Here is a 13,570-nt window from a genome sequence, read left to right as displayed (position 1 = left end):
CTTCTGCAGGCACCGGGCGCCCCTGTGCTGCCTCCTGCGAGGCCTGGGCGCAGCGCGCGGAGCTGGCTGACGGGCTCGGGAATCCGCGGCCGCCGCCTCTAATCCGCCCTTAAGTAGTCTCTGCCTGCGTCACGCCAGGTCGGCGGAGGGGAGCCGAGCGCGGCGTGTGGCTGTCGCTGCGCGCCGGAGCCCGAGGGGCAGGGGACGCGCGCACCGGGAGAGGGGGGCAAGAGTCCTGGGGCCCCCGCAGGGAGTGGGGTGACTTCGGGAGGAAGGATCGCAGTGCCCCTCGGGGCTTCTCTAGGCGCACAGGTATCCTCACCTGACCGCCAGTCCCCGGCGAGAGGAGGGGGAGCCGGGAGCAGACGCGTGGGTGAGTGGGAACGGACGCGAGTCGGTAGTGTGGCTTCTCTACGTGCGTCCCTCACCTTTTTGCTCTTTGTCTTTGGGGCGATAACGGAAATTCCCTCTCTAAATGGAGATGCTAGTTGGGGGGAGGGGAGTGAGAACGACAGTAGGACACTTTTAAATCTCCCTTGGAGAGGATTGAGTGGCTGAGAGGGAGCCTGCGATTCAGTGCCTCCGTGGGTCAGATGCTGGGGTGAGGAAGGCTTGATGAGAGTCCGTTTAGGCTGAAGCTTAAAGGCAGATGTGAAGCTGCTTCTGAGGAAGGGGTCTGGGCACAAGTCTATACCTAGGAAGTGCCTCTCGAGAGCAGGTGGGTGGCCATGACTTATAGTCTCGCTTCTCCCAGCACAAACACAAATGCTCCGCTATTTTTTAAAATTATCTATTTGCTTGTTTGCTTATGTGTATATATATTTATGTGCCTGTTTATTTATTTATTTGCTAATGGGGTACCTTGGTCTGAATCTGAATTTAAGGAGGCCCAGTATTCTACTACCGGAAACAAAACCCGTTCACAATCTCACCCCATCTTCACTTATCTGGTCTTGGCTTTCTCCTCTCAACCAACAGACCCTGGTTTCTGTCTTTAAATTTACATTTTGTTGTCAGTTCTGTCCAGAGCAACTGCCTAATTGGTTGCTACAAAATAGAAACCATCACACCAGGCTGCTAATTAGCTCAGGGGTCAGTATTAGGAGACACAGTAGTTGGGAGTGATTCATACAAATGTACCCAAAGCACAATGGGTAAGTAGTTGTCACCCTTTTGAAAATACAGCTGTAATAAGGTTGCTAACTCATCCTAGGTATACACTGCAGCCTTAATTATCCGTAAAGATTGAAGCACATATGTGTATTACTTAAATCACCGTGATAAGCTTTCAGCTCTAAAGCAACCAGGGTGGTTGGGTAGCTGGTGGCCCTGGCCCTGGGAGGAAGGGTAACAGGCATGGGCTTAAGTCTACTCACACTGCACTTTTGAATAAGATGACTTTTAAGGCACAACTCAATATTTGGTGTAGGAGGGATCAGTGATATTTCTCCTAGGCCTGATACCTTTACCTCAAGGAAGCAGTTTTTCACTGCAAAGAAGTAATAGAGTCTACTAAAAATGAGAAAGGGCTCTGGCTCCCTATATTCTCTCCTTTGGCAGACACTTTTGCAGTAAAGTATCTTAGACAAGGGGTGAATGAGTGAGATGGTCCCCTGGTAAATCTGCTTAACATCTTCAAATGTCCTAAAAAACTCAAAATCATTATAGTCTATACATGTGGCTTTACCAAACCCTTAAAGATGATGGTCCTAAGGCCAGAGATTGCCAGAAATACATTTTAAATGTTCATACAATGCAATTTTCAAGCACTAAGTTATGACTACAGTGTCAATCATTAGTTTATTACTTTGAAATACAGTTTAGTCTGTCATATAGATTCAACATGTGAGCACATGTTGAATATATGTAACATGCATATAAACACAAAAACGTCTATACATAGGACCTATATTTTAAGACTCCTATGTTGGATTTGGTAGCCTGTTTTTAGATAAAAGCCTTCTCATCCCCACACCATGAAAACAATGAACTGTTTTTTTTTTTAATTTTTAAGTTTATTTATTTATTGAGGGAGAGAGCTTGTGAGTGCGAGTGGAGGAGGAGCAGACAGAGAAGGAGAGAGGGAATCTGCACTGTCAGCACAGAGCCCGATGCAGGGCTTGATTCCATGAACCGTGAGATCATGAACTGAGCTGAGATCAACAGCCGGATGTTTAACAGACTGAGCCACCCGGGTGCCCAAATATGGAAAGTTTCTATGTAGAGCTGCACGCTTCTCAATTTTCTCAGAGCACTATCTCATCCAGTTAGATTTTTGCTGTCTCAATTCCCCTCTAATTGAAGATCATCATTTAAGTCAACTGGGAAGTTCATTCCTTTTGCACTTTTTTTTTAAAGTTTGGTTATTTTTTTAGAGAGAGACAGAGAGTGCAAGAAGGAGGGGTAGAGGGAGAGAGAGACAGAGCATCTGAAGCAGGCTCTGTGCTGACAGCAGAAAGCCCCAGTGAGGGGCTCAAACTCACAAACCCATGAGATCATGACCTGAGCTGAAGTCTGACACTTAACCAACTGAGCCACCTAGGTGCCCCTGTTTTATGCTTATTTAAACCTCATTTTACTCCATGATAGTAGTGGTTTGGGATGAAAAACAATGGTGCTCATAGAATAACCTTTTGTTGTACATTAGACCATTTGCTGGGGTCCCACCCCAAATCTGCTAAATTAAAATCTATGGAAGCAAAGTTTAAGTACCTGAATTTTCATTTAATTCTCACCAGTGGCCCTGATAACAATAAAAAGTTGAAAACGTTTGTTTCTGTGAGTATTAAGGCAGAGAGGGGTCCTAAAATCAGGAAACCCCATCTCCTTGTTTCACAGATGTTAAAATTGACCCCCAAATTGGGTGAATTGCCTACAGTTATACTAGTAAGGAAAAAGCTATGAAGAATGTGCTATTTAAGAATCCCAGAGAAGAAGACCAAATAATTTTAAAGGATGGAAGATAAGAACTTTGAAGAAGGAAAAGAGAATTAAAGGTGGTTTGGGTCATGGGGACATAGCTACCTATACGCATCTAAAGGAAAGTAATACCTGGATCACTGGCTTTGCAAGGCCATGTCTTACTAAACAGTAATTTCCATTAATGGAACAGGAAAATAGTCTCCACATTTAGTGATGAGAACTATAAAGGCACATAGCAAAGGGCATGTATATACTAATACAAGGAGAGAATAGAGAGTTACAAACACTGATCCAATTTACTACATGGGTTACCTGAATACACTCTTATCCTTATATGTGCTTAGAACTTCACTTTCTTCTCAGCCACAGATTCCCAGGTGAACTTATTAGCTTTGCAGCTTCAAACATTTGGTAAACAAAAACCAAGCTAGGAACTTTGTGTAACATGTAAGAATGAAAGTGAATCTATTGACCCCTCCTCTACTGGACTGTGAATTCTTGGGGAGCAGAAGGCATGATACTTATAGGTCATGATACTTTCCATAGTGTCTTTAGCATTGTGGAGACTTAAGTTCATTGAAGGAGCAGGGTGGCTCTCTGGCTCTATTCCCCTCAACCTGGGAAGGCTGCACATTCCCCGAGTAGAAGTGGGTCTCAGCTCCCCTGGGACCATGGGTTACATTCAAAGTGAGAGGGGGTCCCTTTTGCCAAGTGAAAGTCCCTACACACTTGGGACAGCCTGAGCCCCTCAACAGAAAGCATTTTTTGTTAACCTCCAGCCCCCTGCTCTCACTTGGTGCTGCCCTCACTCACGGTGGCCCCAACCCCCTGCTCAGCTTTGCCTGCCTTATGCTGCAGCATCAGAGAGGCAGGGAGCCCAGGGAGCTGGGCCTGGATACATAGATTCCAATGTGCCAGCATCTGTAGCCTCTGGGATTTGTGTGGCTCGGGAGGGACTACCTTCTGTTTGGGATTGGTCTCTGTGTTAAAGTCCTCCACATTTCATTCACAAACAGTTAGGATTAACTGAGTTATATCTCCCCCAGTGGCCTACATACATCTATTTCCTAATGAAACCATCAAGCTGTCTTCTGAGGGGGCAAACCCAACCTGTCTTGTGCAACTTAAAAGAACTAAGTGGCACGTGAAGTCTACTCCTCTTCGCTGCAAAGTGATTTTTCTCTTTTTTTCTTCTGTGCTCCCTTACCTATATTTAAGCCCCAGCCCAACTGTTTATGGAAACACTTGTTTTTGCTGTTCAAAGTTTACAGAGTAATATTTCCTACAGAAGTAAAGCTGTCCAGGGACACCTGGGTGGCTCAGCCGGTAAAGCATCCAACTTCAGCTCAGGTCATGACCTTACAGTTTGTGGGTTTGAGCCCCGGGTCAGTTTCTATGCCAATAGCTCAGAGCCTAGAACCTGCTTCAGATTCTGTGCCTCCCTCTCTCTCTCTCTGCCCCTCCCTCACTTGTGCACTCTCTCTCTCTTTCTCAAAAATAAATAAATAAACATTAAATAAAAAAGAGGTAAAGCTTTCCAACCCACAATTATAAGTAGCCCTGAACATGGTGACTTCTGTGTGGCTTAGGACTTCCCCGAGCCTATTACCTTCAAAACTATTCCTCAGTCTAGTGGTTCCAAATACCAAGTCATGTCCTCACCCCAGGAGACCATGTACCCAAATAGTGAGAAAATCCAAAATCTTCTGCTTGCTACTTCTTTGAATATATATATATATATATATATATATATATATATATATATGTATATCCCTTTTTTAAAGTTTATTAATTTTGAGAAAGAGAGAGAGAGAGAGCACAGGAGGGGCAGAGAGAGAGAATGAGAGACAGAATCCCAAGCAGGTTCCATTCTGTCAGTGCAGAGCCTGACACCCTGACACGGGACTCAATCCCTCTAACTGTGAGATCATGACCTGAGCCGAGATCAAGAGTCAGATGCTTAACCAACTGAGCCACCCAGGCAGCCCAGGTATACATATCCCTTTTTAAAAATCATATGCACAAATTCCCCATTCCTCAGCCACCGTGTATATAGAGGATACACCTATGTGTAGTGATATCTCAGGGATTAACGTAATATGACATTGTGGCCAAAGCAGATGCGTGAAATCACAGCAAATAAATTAACACTCCATTAAGAATCAAATCAGCCCTGCTGACACATAATCTTTCACATCTATGTCAAGTCGTGATTCCCATTCACATCAGGAGCATCCCAGCGGGGGCTTGTTAAACCCGCAGGAAGAGATTTCTTTTAAGTCAACCCTATTCAGAAGTCATTCAGCAACAGTGCAGAAGAGCCTGCCTGGAGTCTGGGCACCCCCCCTCTTCACACTCTCATTGTCGCTGTCCAGCCAGAGTCCCAGCCATGCAGGACATAGCTGGGCTTCCAGCTGAGCGAATTTCCAGGCTGTATAAAAGAGATGAGGAAATTGCAGGGGAAATGCACGTGGGTTGGACCTGCCTCTGGCAGGTTTGTTAAACTGGGAGAATAGATGTTAGTTCCCACGTGTGCTCTTCCTTCAGGTCTTCCACAGCAGAGCATACTGCTGAAAGTTGGATTCATCCGGTTGCTTCATATCTACAGCCAAGATAATTGTGTGGAATTGATATTCATCCCGAAAGGAACCTTCTTTAAGATCTGGAGCTTATTTTCAAGGTTGTTTCTTGCTTTCATAACCATACATGGATTCTCCTGGTTGCCTGTTATCTTGACCTTCAAAAATCAGTCAGTTTCTCTTTTTGCCAAGACTCTGGGGGCTCAGGCATTACTCAGCCCAGAGGCTTTTGTGATTTTCTAGCTCTTGTCTACCTAGCTGCCCTCTGATCACTTTTGGGCACCAAATCCAAGTCTGGTATGGAGAACTCTTGTTTCTGGAGCTGGGATGAGACTGGAAAGAAGCTGTCACTCACTTATTATTGACCATGTGTTCAGCTCTCTCGCTGCAGTATTTTGCTAAGTCAGCCAAGGGTTTGTTAAGACCATGAACTCCGACTTGCACATTTGATCCCTTTCACAGTCTTCTCTGATCCACAAAATCCCACACCAAATTTTTCTTTTTGTTATCATATCATCATTCCACCTTGACTATAGACTGCCTTTGGTCATACCTCCCATCCCTGGAACTCATCTTGAATCCACACCTAGTGACCCTTGAGCCTCCTACAGTTGTACTTCAGCACTCCCCACCCCTTACGCCACCACCATAAAGGAAAGTAATCCGATAAATGAGCATACCGGGGTGTTAATAACTGATAACCACTTAATGTATTATCCTTCTCAGAGGCATTATCCTCATTTAACTTGGAAAGCCTTCATTCAAAGACATGAATTTTTCTAGGTAGTTTTCCAAACACCACACAGAAGAAGAGAATAGCTGTTTGGGGATAGGGGATGTTCTGAGCTTCCTCAAATCACACCACACAGGTATTTGCCTCTTTTATTGATCTATAAAGTGGTCCTACTTGTGGAAATACAGAATTACAGGAGCACTGTGGTTCTTAAACTTTACTGTACATTAGAATCACCTGGAGAGCTTTGGAAAATCCCATTGCCTAGCCTGTATCCCAGACCAATTAAAGCAACATCTCTGGAGGTGAGCCCAGTGCGTTGATATATATTTTTTAAAAACTCTCCAGGTGATTCCAACATGCAGTCATATTTGTGCACTAGTGCAATAATACCCACTACCAACTACTTAGGCAAAATAGCTCTGTGAGAGCCCAGTAAAATAGGCTTTCTCCTAGTGCTGGGAATGGTGCTTCTGGACACAAAGCCAGAATTTCATTCTGAAAATGTGTTCCTGTGGTTCTGTAAGTACTTAGTATAATCCGTACAGGCTAAGTAGTTAGTTGCTAAACTGCAAACACCCATCTCATTTCATCTCAGTCCACTCCTGGCCATCTGGTCCTCTGTATTTCCATTACAGGGCCATGTGTGTATTAATGAAATGATTGCATCCGATTACATCTTTTATTCAGAGCACAAGGAGAACAGTCTATGTATTTTATTCTCCAGCATGACTGTTTCTCTCATGAAGTCAATAATTAAGTTATTCTATTTCATGCAGAGGTGGGATGGTCTTCTATTAAGGTAAGAGTGTATATCAAATATGTTATTGCTTACAATATAATTTTCAGTTTTGCTGCCTGTTATCTATAATGTAGACATTTCACTCAAAAGCATAGGCTTTCCCAGATCAGATACTTGTTAGTAGTCTGCATTTTATTTATTTATTATTATTATTATCTTTTTAATATTTATTTTGAGAGAGGGAGAGACAGACAGACAGAGTGTGAGCAGGGGAGGGGCAGAGAGAGAGGAAGACAGAATCCAAAGCAGGCTCCAGGCTCTGAGCTGTCAGCACAGAGCCAAATGAAGGGCTCGAGTCCAGGAACCACGAGATCCTGACCTGAGCCGAAGTCTGACGCTTAACCGACTGAGCCACCCAGGCGCCGCTCATTTGCAGTAGTCTCCATTTTAAAATATCTGTCATATGGGGGACACCTGGGTGGCTCAGTCCATTAAGCATCCTGCTCTTGATTTTGGCTTGGGTCATGACCTCGCAGTTTGCGGGATCAAGCCCCATGCCGGGCTCAGAGCTGACACTGCAGAGCCTGCTTGGGATTCTCTCTCTCCCTCTCTCTCTCTCTGCCCCTCCCCCCATAAATAAATAAACATTTAAAAAATAAAATAAAACAAAATAAAATGTCTGTCATGTAATTCAGGTTAATAACCAAGTGTGACAATTAGTGTACAAGAGAGATCACCTAAGAGCACCAAAAGGCTGAGTTGTCACTTTTTTCTCTAGTTTCTCTGCAACAGGTCAGATGGTCAGAAATACCTAGACTGTATTTTTATGCCATTGCTTGGTGGAGTATGAAGGGTCAGGGGGAAGGGGACCCACTTCTTAGCCTAAATATTTACCACAGTCTTTTGTGTTGTTGTTGCAACCAAGACTGTTCTTCTCAGGAAATTTTATAGTGACAATTGTTCAAATAAAAAGGAAGTTTTTCTATCCTGTGACATCTGAATGAACAAAAATAAGTGAAGAATGGATGAACCAATAAATAGCATGGTGCTCACTTTTTATTAACTAGCTACATTCTCTCCTACCCTTTTACTTTACTAGAGTAAATGTTAAAAAATTGACAAATGTATATACATATAAATATAAATATATGTACATTGCTACAACCAAGTTATATCAACCCAATAGTATTTTATTTTTGCACACATAGATTATTGGCCCTCGCATTAATTTGCTTACTCAATGAAGATTTAGCCATTGTTAGGGTGCCTGAATGGCTCAGTTGGTTGAGCGTCCAACCCTTGATTTCAATTCAAGTCATGATCCCAGGGTGGTGGGCATCAGGCTTCCCTGGTGAGCACGGAGCCAACTTGAGATTCTCTCTCCCTCTCTCTCTGCCCCTCCCCCACTCATTCTCTCTCTCAAAATAAATAAATAAGCATTAAAAAAATTTACTCATTGTCTAGTGTGTGCCAGGGGGATACAGTAATGAGTAAAACAATATTATCCCTGACCTCATGGGGTTTAAAATCTAGTAGGAGAGATGTATATAAATTACTCCATAGTAATGTGTCCTTTTAAAATTGTGATAAGTGCTACCATTTTGGATGGCTCTGAACTATGCATTTGTGAGTATATAATAGGCCAGTAATATTAATAGCAAAGCAGGTGAAAGGGGTGGAAAGGGAGCATTCTGAGCTCAGGGAACAGCACTAAACAGACCCTGGAGTAGGAGAGAACACATTCCAAGAATTGTGAAGTCTCCAGTGTTGGTTCATGGGAGTAGGGGTAAGGGAGTTGGGTTGCAACATGGCTGGAGAGGCAGCCAAGGGTCTCATCAGGCAGAACTCTATAGGGTAGGGTAAAGACATTGGTATTTTCCTAAGAGTAATGTGCTGCTTTTGAGGGCTTCTAAAGAGGCAAGTGACATGATTAGGTTTGTTTTTTAGAGCTCAATCCATTTACATTATGGAGAGACTAGACTGGAGGGGGTGGGCAAGAGCAGATGCAGGTAAATTAGGGATGACAAGCCACTGGTGAAAGGTTATACTCAAGTCACACCCATTCCCATTACCTTCCTTCCCTCAGGGACTATGTGGCTGTCCCAAGGAAACACCTCCAGTATTTAACCCTGTCTGCTCTCAGGTTAATGAGCTAGATGGTTTCTCAGAAACCATCCCAAACTCATAATCTGTTTTAATTATGTAAGAAACAAATAGGCCCTGATTGTAATGGTCAACATAAATACCTCCGTGATTAGTTGAATCTAAAGAGTATTACTAATTATGATGCCTCTTTCAAACATGTTTATCTCTGAATACAGTAAACAAATTGTGGAAGGCAGCCCCTTAGCACCAAGCAATTTCAAAGAAATGGTAAGAGCGGGCCCCCAATTAAAGAGCCAGGGCTCCTGTGAACCTATTTTGCCCTGGAAACCCATGTTTTGCCTCAGTTATTCAGTTCAGCAGGGGCCAGGGAAAGGTTCAGGTAGAGGGTAGCGTTCTTTGACGGAGGAAGAGGACACCAATATTTTAGAATTTCCTGAGATTTTGACTAATTTTTTTGAATAACATTGTTTAAAGATGGCCCAACTATCAAATGAAACTGAAGAGATCAACACTGCTGTTAATAAATAGATCCTGGGGAGTAGCACACAGATGAAAGTTGTTTTCCTAGGAGAATATAAATATACTCCAAATTTGGTGCCACAGCTCAAACTATTTCTGAGAATCCTCTTTTAGAATTGTCTCCAGAACCCCTTGTTAGCATGTAAGAAGATCCTCATTACTTGAAAAAAATCACACCTCGTGTTTTACTATAAGTTGTGTGAGCCAGCCTGATTGCCCAATTTATTTTCATTAGTGGCTTCTGAAAATACATATTTTAATGAGTCTGAATTTAAAAGAGGGGGAAAAATGTTTTGCACCTGCCTCATATAGGGTTTCTTGGCAACTGTGAGCTGGGATTCGGGTCCCTTCTGCTTCTCCAGGATACAAGTTGGAAAGTTTCCTTCTGTTGTCCATGAATATCCAGTAACTTTTGGTTTTTCACAATATCAAATTCCCCTTCAGAGAATGGGTTTGCTATCACTGAAGATATTCATAAACCTACTTTCCAGGCCCAGAATAAATACAACAAGCAGTGAGTTCCCAAAATATTCTGCACACTGACAGGGCGCTATGATGTGCACATGGGTGACCTTGCTCCTCTGCCTTCTCTTGACTTCCATTTGTTCCTCCAGACTCAGTCCAGCTATGCCCCCTAGGAAGGTCCCTTCCTTCTCCACCACATCTCCTGCACAGTTGTATTAGGAGCTCCCAGCATATAATTTTCCATGCTGTATAATAATCATCCTCACCAATAGACCATAAACTTATCCAGAGCAGGAACTGTTTTATTTTTGTTCTGTTGTGCTTTTACCCCTTCAGTACCTAGCATGATCCATGGGATGTAATAGTCACTCAAATATTTACTAAGTAAAGCTTCGTAAATAGAGCAGCAATAGGACACTGGTCCAGGAGAGAGAGATTTAGTGTCCGGGTTTTTCCATGGCCAGAGTCCATCAATTTTGATCTCCAGCACCACCTTCTCAGGAATTCTTTCTGATCTCAACATTTTTCTTATCTAGGCTTGGTGCCCCTTAGGGGGCATATGTTTCTAAAGAGAGAATGACATGAGAGCATGAGAGATTTGGGCCTAAATTCTGATCTGTAGCTAGTTTCTAGCTAGCTACAGGTTCAATTATTTAGCCTTTCTGAGTACTGATTTCCTTCACTGTAAAATTGCGGAAAGTACCACTGGGTTGCTGGGAACATTACATGACATATAACCTGGCACATAGTAAGTACTTAATATAATGTCAGTCTGCATTCGCCCTTTGTGCTTCCTTAGCATTCTTTACGAATCCCGTCAGTTTCCTTGTCTGCCTCCCTTGTTGGACTTCAAGTCAAGGACTGTATCTTTTATCTCCCTACTCTAGGACATGGGAATTGCTCAATAGTTGCTTGTTCATTGAATAAAATCTCCCATTTTAAAAGCGTAGAGACATTAAAATGACCTGCTCAACTCATACAGCTAAGAGATGGCTAAGCCAAGAACCACAACACAAACTGAATGCTTAAGCCAATACTTATTTGGTCCAACTGCACAAAACCATGAGATCAATGTATACATATATCTATGAAATATGATCTGTGCATATCTACACAGGCATATCTTCACAAAGACTGATCAAGTATTAGGCACAATCTAACTTCCCTTCATGGAAGAAGAGGATTCAGTATTTACGTCCATCACTACCAACTCAACGCAGCACATATTTCACTCTTCTTATTCTACCATCTTCCTGAAATAACTGTATCATACTTTTGTTGAATGGATAGTCAGAGTGTATATTGTGTTATGTAAGTCCTATTCCCAGCTTAGTTTTGTGGAATCCCATAATTTCTCTTTTGTGTAAAATTTTATTCTCCCTGATCTGAGCATTTTTGTTGGTTGTTTTGATTTTCTAAAGTCTTACCACTTCTTCAACCCCAAATTCTCTGTCCCAGTTATCCCTCAAAATATTTGAATATGCCATGTTCTGTCCATTACATTTTCTTAGAGAAACTTCTTCCACAACATTCTGACTTCTCCAATATGGACTAATTAGAGAAGCGAGCAACTGATACACTGGGATGTACCATCACCATCATCCTGGGAGTTCCCTTTCCCTCTCTTCTGTGTGCAATGGTTTGCCCCAGGTTTTTTCTTTTGTGGGGTCCTCCCTTGTTTTGATAAAGTACCTCCTCTACTAATTTTCTGACAAATAGCCCACGGGAGGAAAATGTTAGAGGCCTCTCACATCTGCAATTGACTTCCATCTCCTGTTGCGTAACCATTTCCTTCCGAATGTATAGTCCTCCATTGTCTTATAGCTTCCAGTATTTCCCCTGAGAAGTACAAAGATGTTCACATTGTTGCAAAAGTGTGCAACTTTTTCTATAGAAGATTTTTCAGATATTCTCTTTGACCCTTGTATTCTCATATTTCACAATAGTTTGCCTTAATGTAGATCTTTTCTTCATCTACTGTGCTACATACTCAGGAGGCCCTTTCAGGCTACAAACTCATACATCTCAGTTGTGGGACAGGTTCCTAGATTATTTCGTTGATGATTTCCTTCAGACCTTCACCTCTATTTGCTCTGTTCTCTTCTATTAGAATTGATCACTTGGATATTCATCCTTCTGGACCTGTTGTCTAATTTTTATCTTCCTCTTTAATTCTTTATTTCTTTGTTCTGCTTTCTGGGAGATTTCATAAACTTTTTCTTGCATTCCTTTTATTTCATTTTTTAAAATTTCTATAATAATTTTAATTTGCAATAGTTCTTTTGCACTGTCTTGTCTCTCTCTCGGAATAATAATATAATTTTTGAGGTTTTCTTCTCCCTGCATGGTCTGTGTTTACTCTTTATTTTTAAAGTGTGTTTCTGTCTTGGGGCACCTGGGTGGCTGAGTTGGTTAAGCATCTGACTTCAGCTCAGGTCACGATCTCATGGCTCATGGGTTCGAGCCCTGCATCTGGCTCTGTGCTGACAGCTCAGAGCCTGGAGCCTGCTTTGGATTCTGTGTCTCCCTCTCTCTCTGCCTCTCCACCACTCATGCTCAGTCTCTCTTTCTCTCAAAAAATAAACATTGAAAACAATTAAAAAAAATTGTTTCTAGCCAAAGCATAAGAGACTCTTAAAAACTGAGAACAAACTGAGGGTTGATGGGGGGTGGGAGGGAGGGGAGGGTGGGTGATGGGTATTGAGGAGGGCACCTTTTGGGATGAGCACTGGGTGTTGTATGGAAACCAATTTGACAATAAATTTCATATATTGAAAAAAAAATTGTTTCTCTCTCCATATTTCACGTTGCAGGCTTTCCTTCTCAGATATATTCTGGCTTTTGGTTGTCAGCTCATATATTTGTTTTTTAAAAATATTTATTTATTTTTAGGAGGGGAGAGGGGCAGAGAGAGAGGGAGACAGAGAATCCAAAGCAGGCTTATGCTGTCAGCGCAGAGCCTGATATGGGGCTCGAGCCCTCCAACTGTGAGATCATGACCTGGGTGGAAGTAGGATGTTTACCCCACTATGCCTCCCAGGCTCCCTGGTTGTCAGCTCATGCTTAAGAATGAATGGAATACTATGAAACTGATTGGAAACTCCAGGTGGGTGGGTGGGGCCTGTTGACTACTGGCTTCAGGGTAGAGCAGTGCTACTGGCATCTGGTATTTGGATCCTAGGAGCGCTGCTACACATCCCACAAGCACGAGACAACCCACACATATAAAAGAGTTATACTGCCCAAAACGTCAGTAGTTTTGGCTGAAAAATCCTGAGTTATGTCTCTGGGCCATTTATTTAAAAACCTCTGATTTGGGTTGTTTTTTGTTTTTGTTTTTTTTTTTTTATCTTTCTCTTGGGCTGGTCAGATTCTGCTAAAAAGAATCCACCAGTGTCCTGCCTGGGGAATTCAGATCTGATTGCCAACATTCTGGGAGTCAGGGGGCAGTAGTGAACTGGTGGTTTTAACAGAGTGCAGAGGTCACTCAATCACTCCCTTGGT

At 42.6% G+C, this 13,570-nt stretch overlaps 1 protein-coding gene and 1 long non-coding RNA gene across 3 annotated transcripts in view; one reads left to right on the top strand and one right to left on the bottom strand.

Moving 5' to 3' along the window:
* The window catches only part of GJD2 (gap junction protein delta 2), a 34,392-nt gene that overhangs the window by 3,160 nt on the left and 17,662 nt on the right, over positions 1-13,570 (bottom strand). The window lies entirely within an intron of this gene.
* The window catches only part of LOC111560842, a 43,552-nt gene that overhangs the window by 15,977 nt on the left and 14,005 nt on the right, over positions 1-13,570 (top strand). The gene's annotated exons all lie outside the window — the stretch shown is intronic.

Source organism: Felis catus, chromosome B3, assembly GCF_018350175.1.
Source record: "Felis catus isolate Fca126 chromosome B3, F.catus_Fca126_mat1.0, whole genome shotgun sequence".
NCBI lineage: Eukaryota > Metazoa > Chordata > Mammalia > Carnivora > Felidae > Felis > Felis catus.
This window is presented reverse-complemented; position numbering and strand designations above follow the sequence as displayed.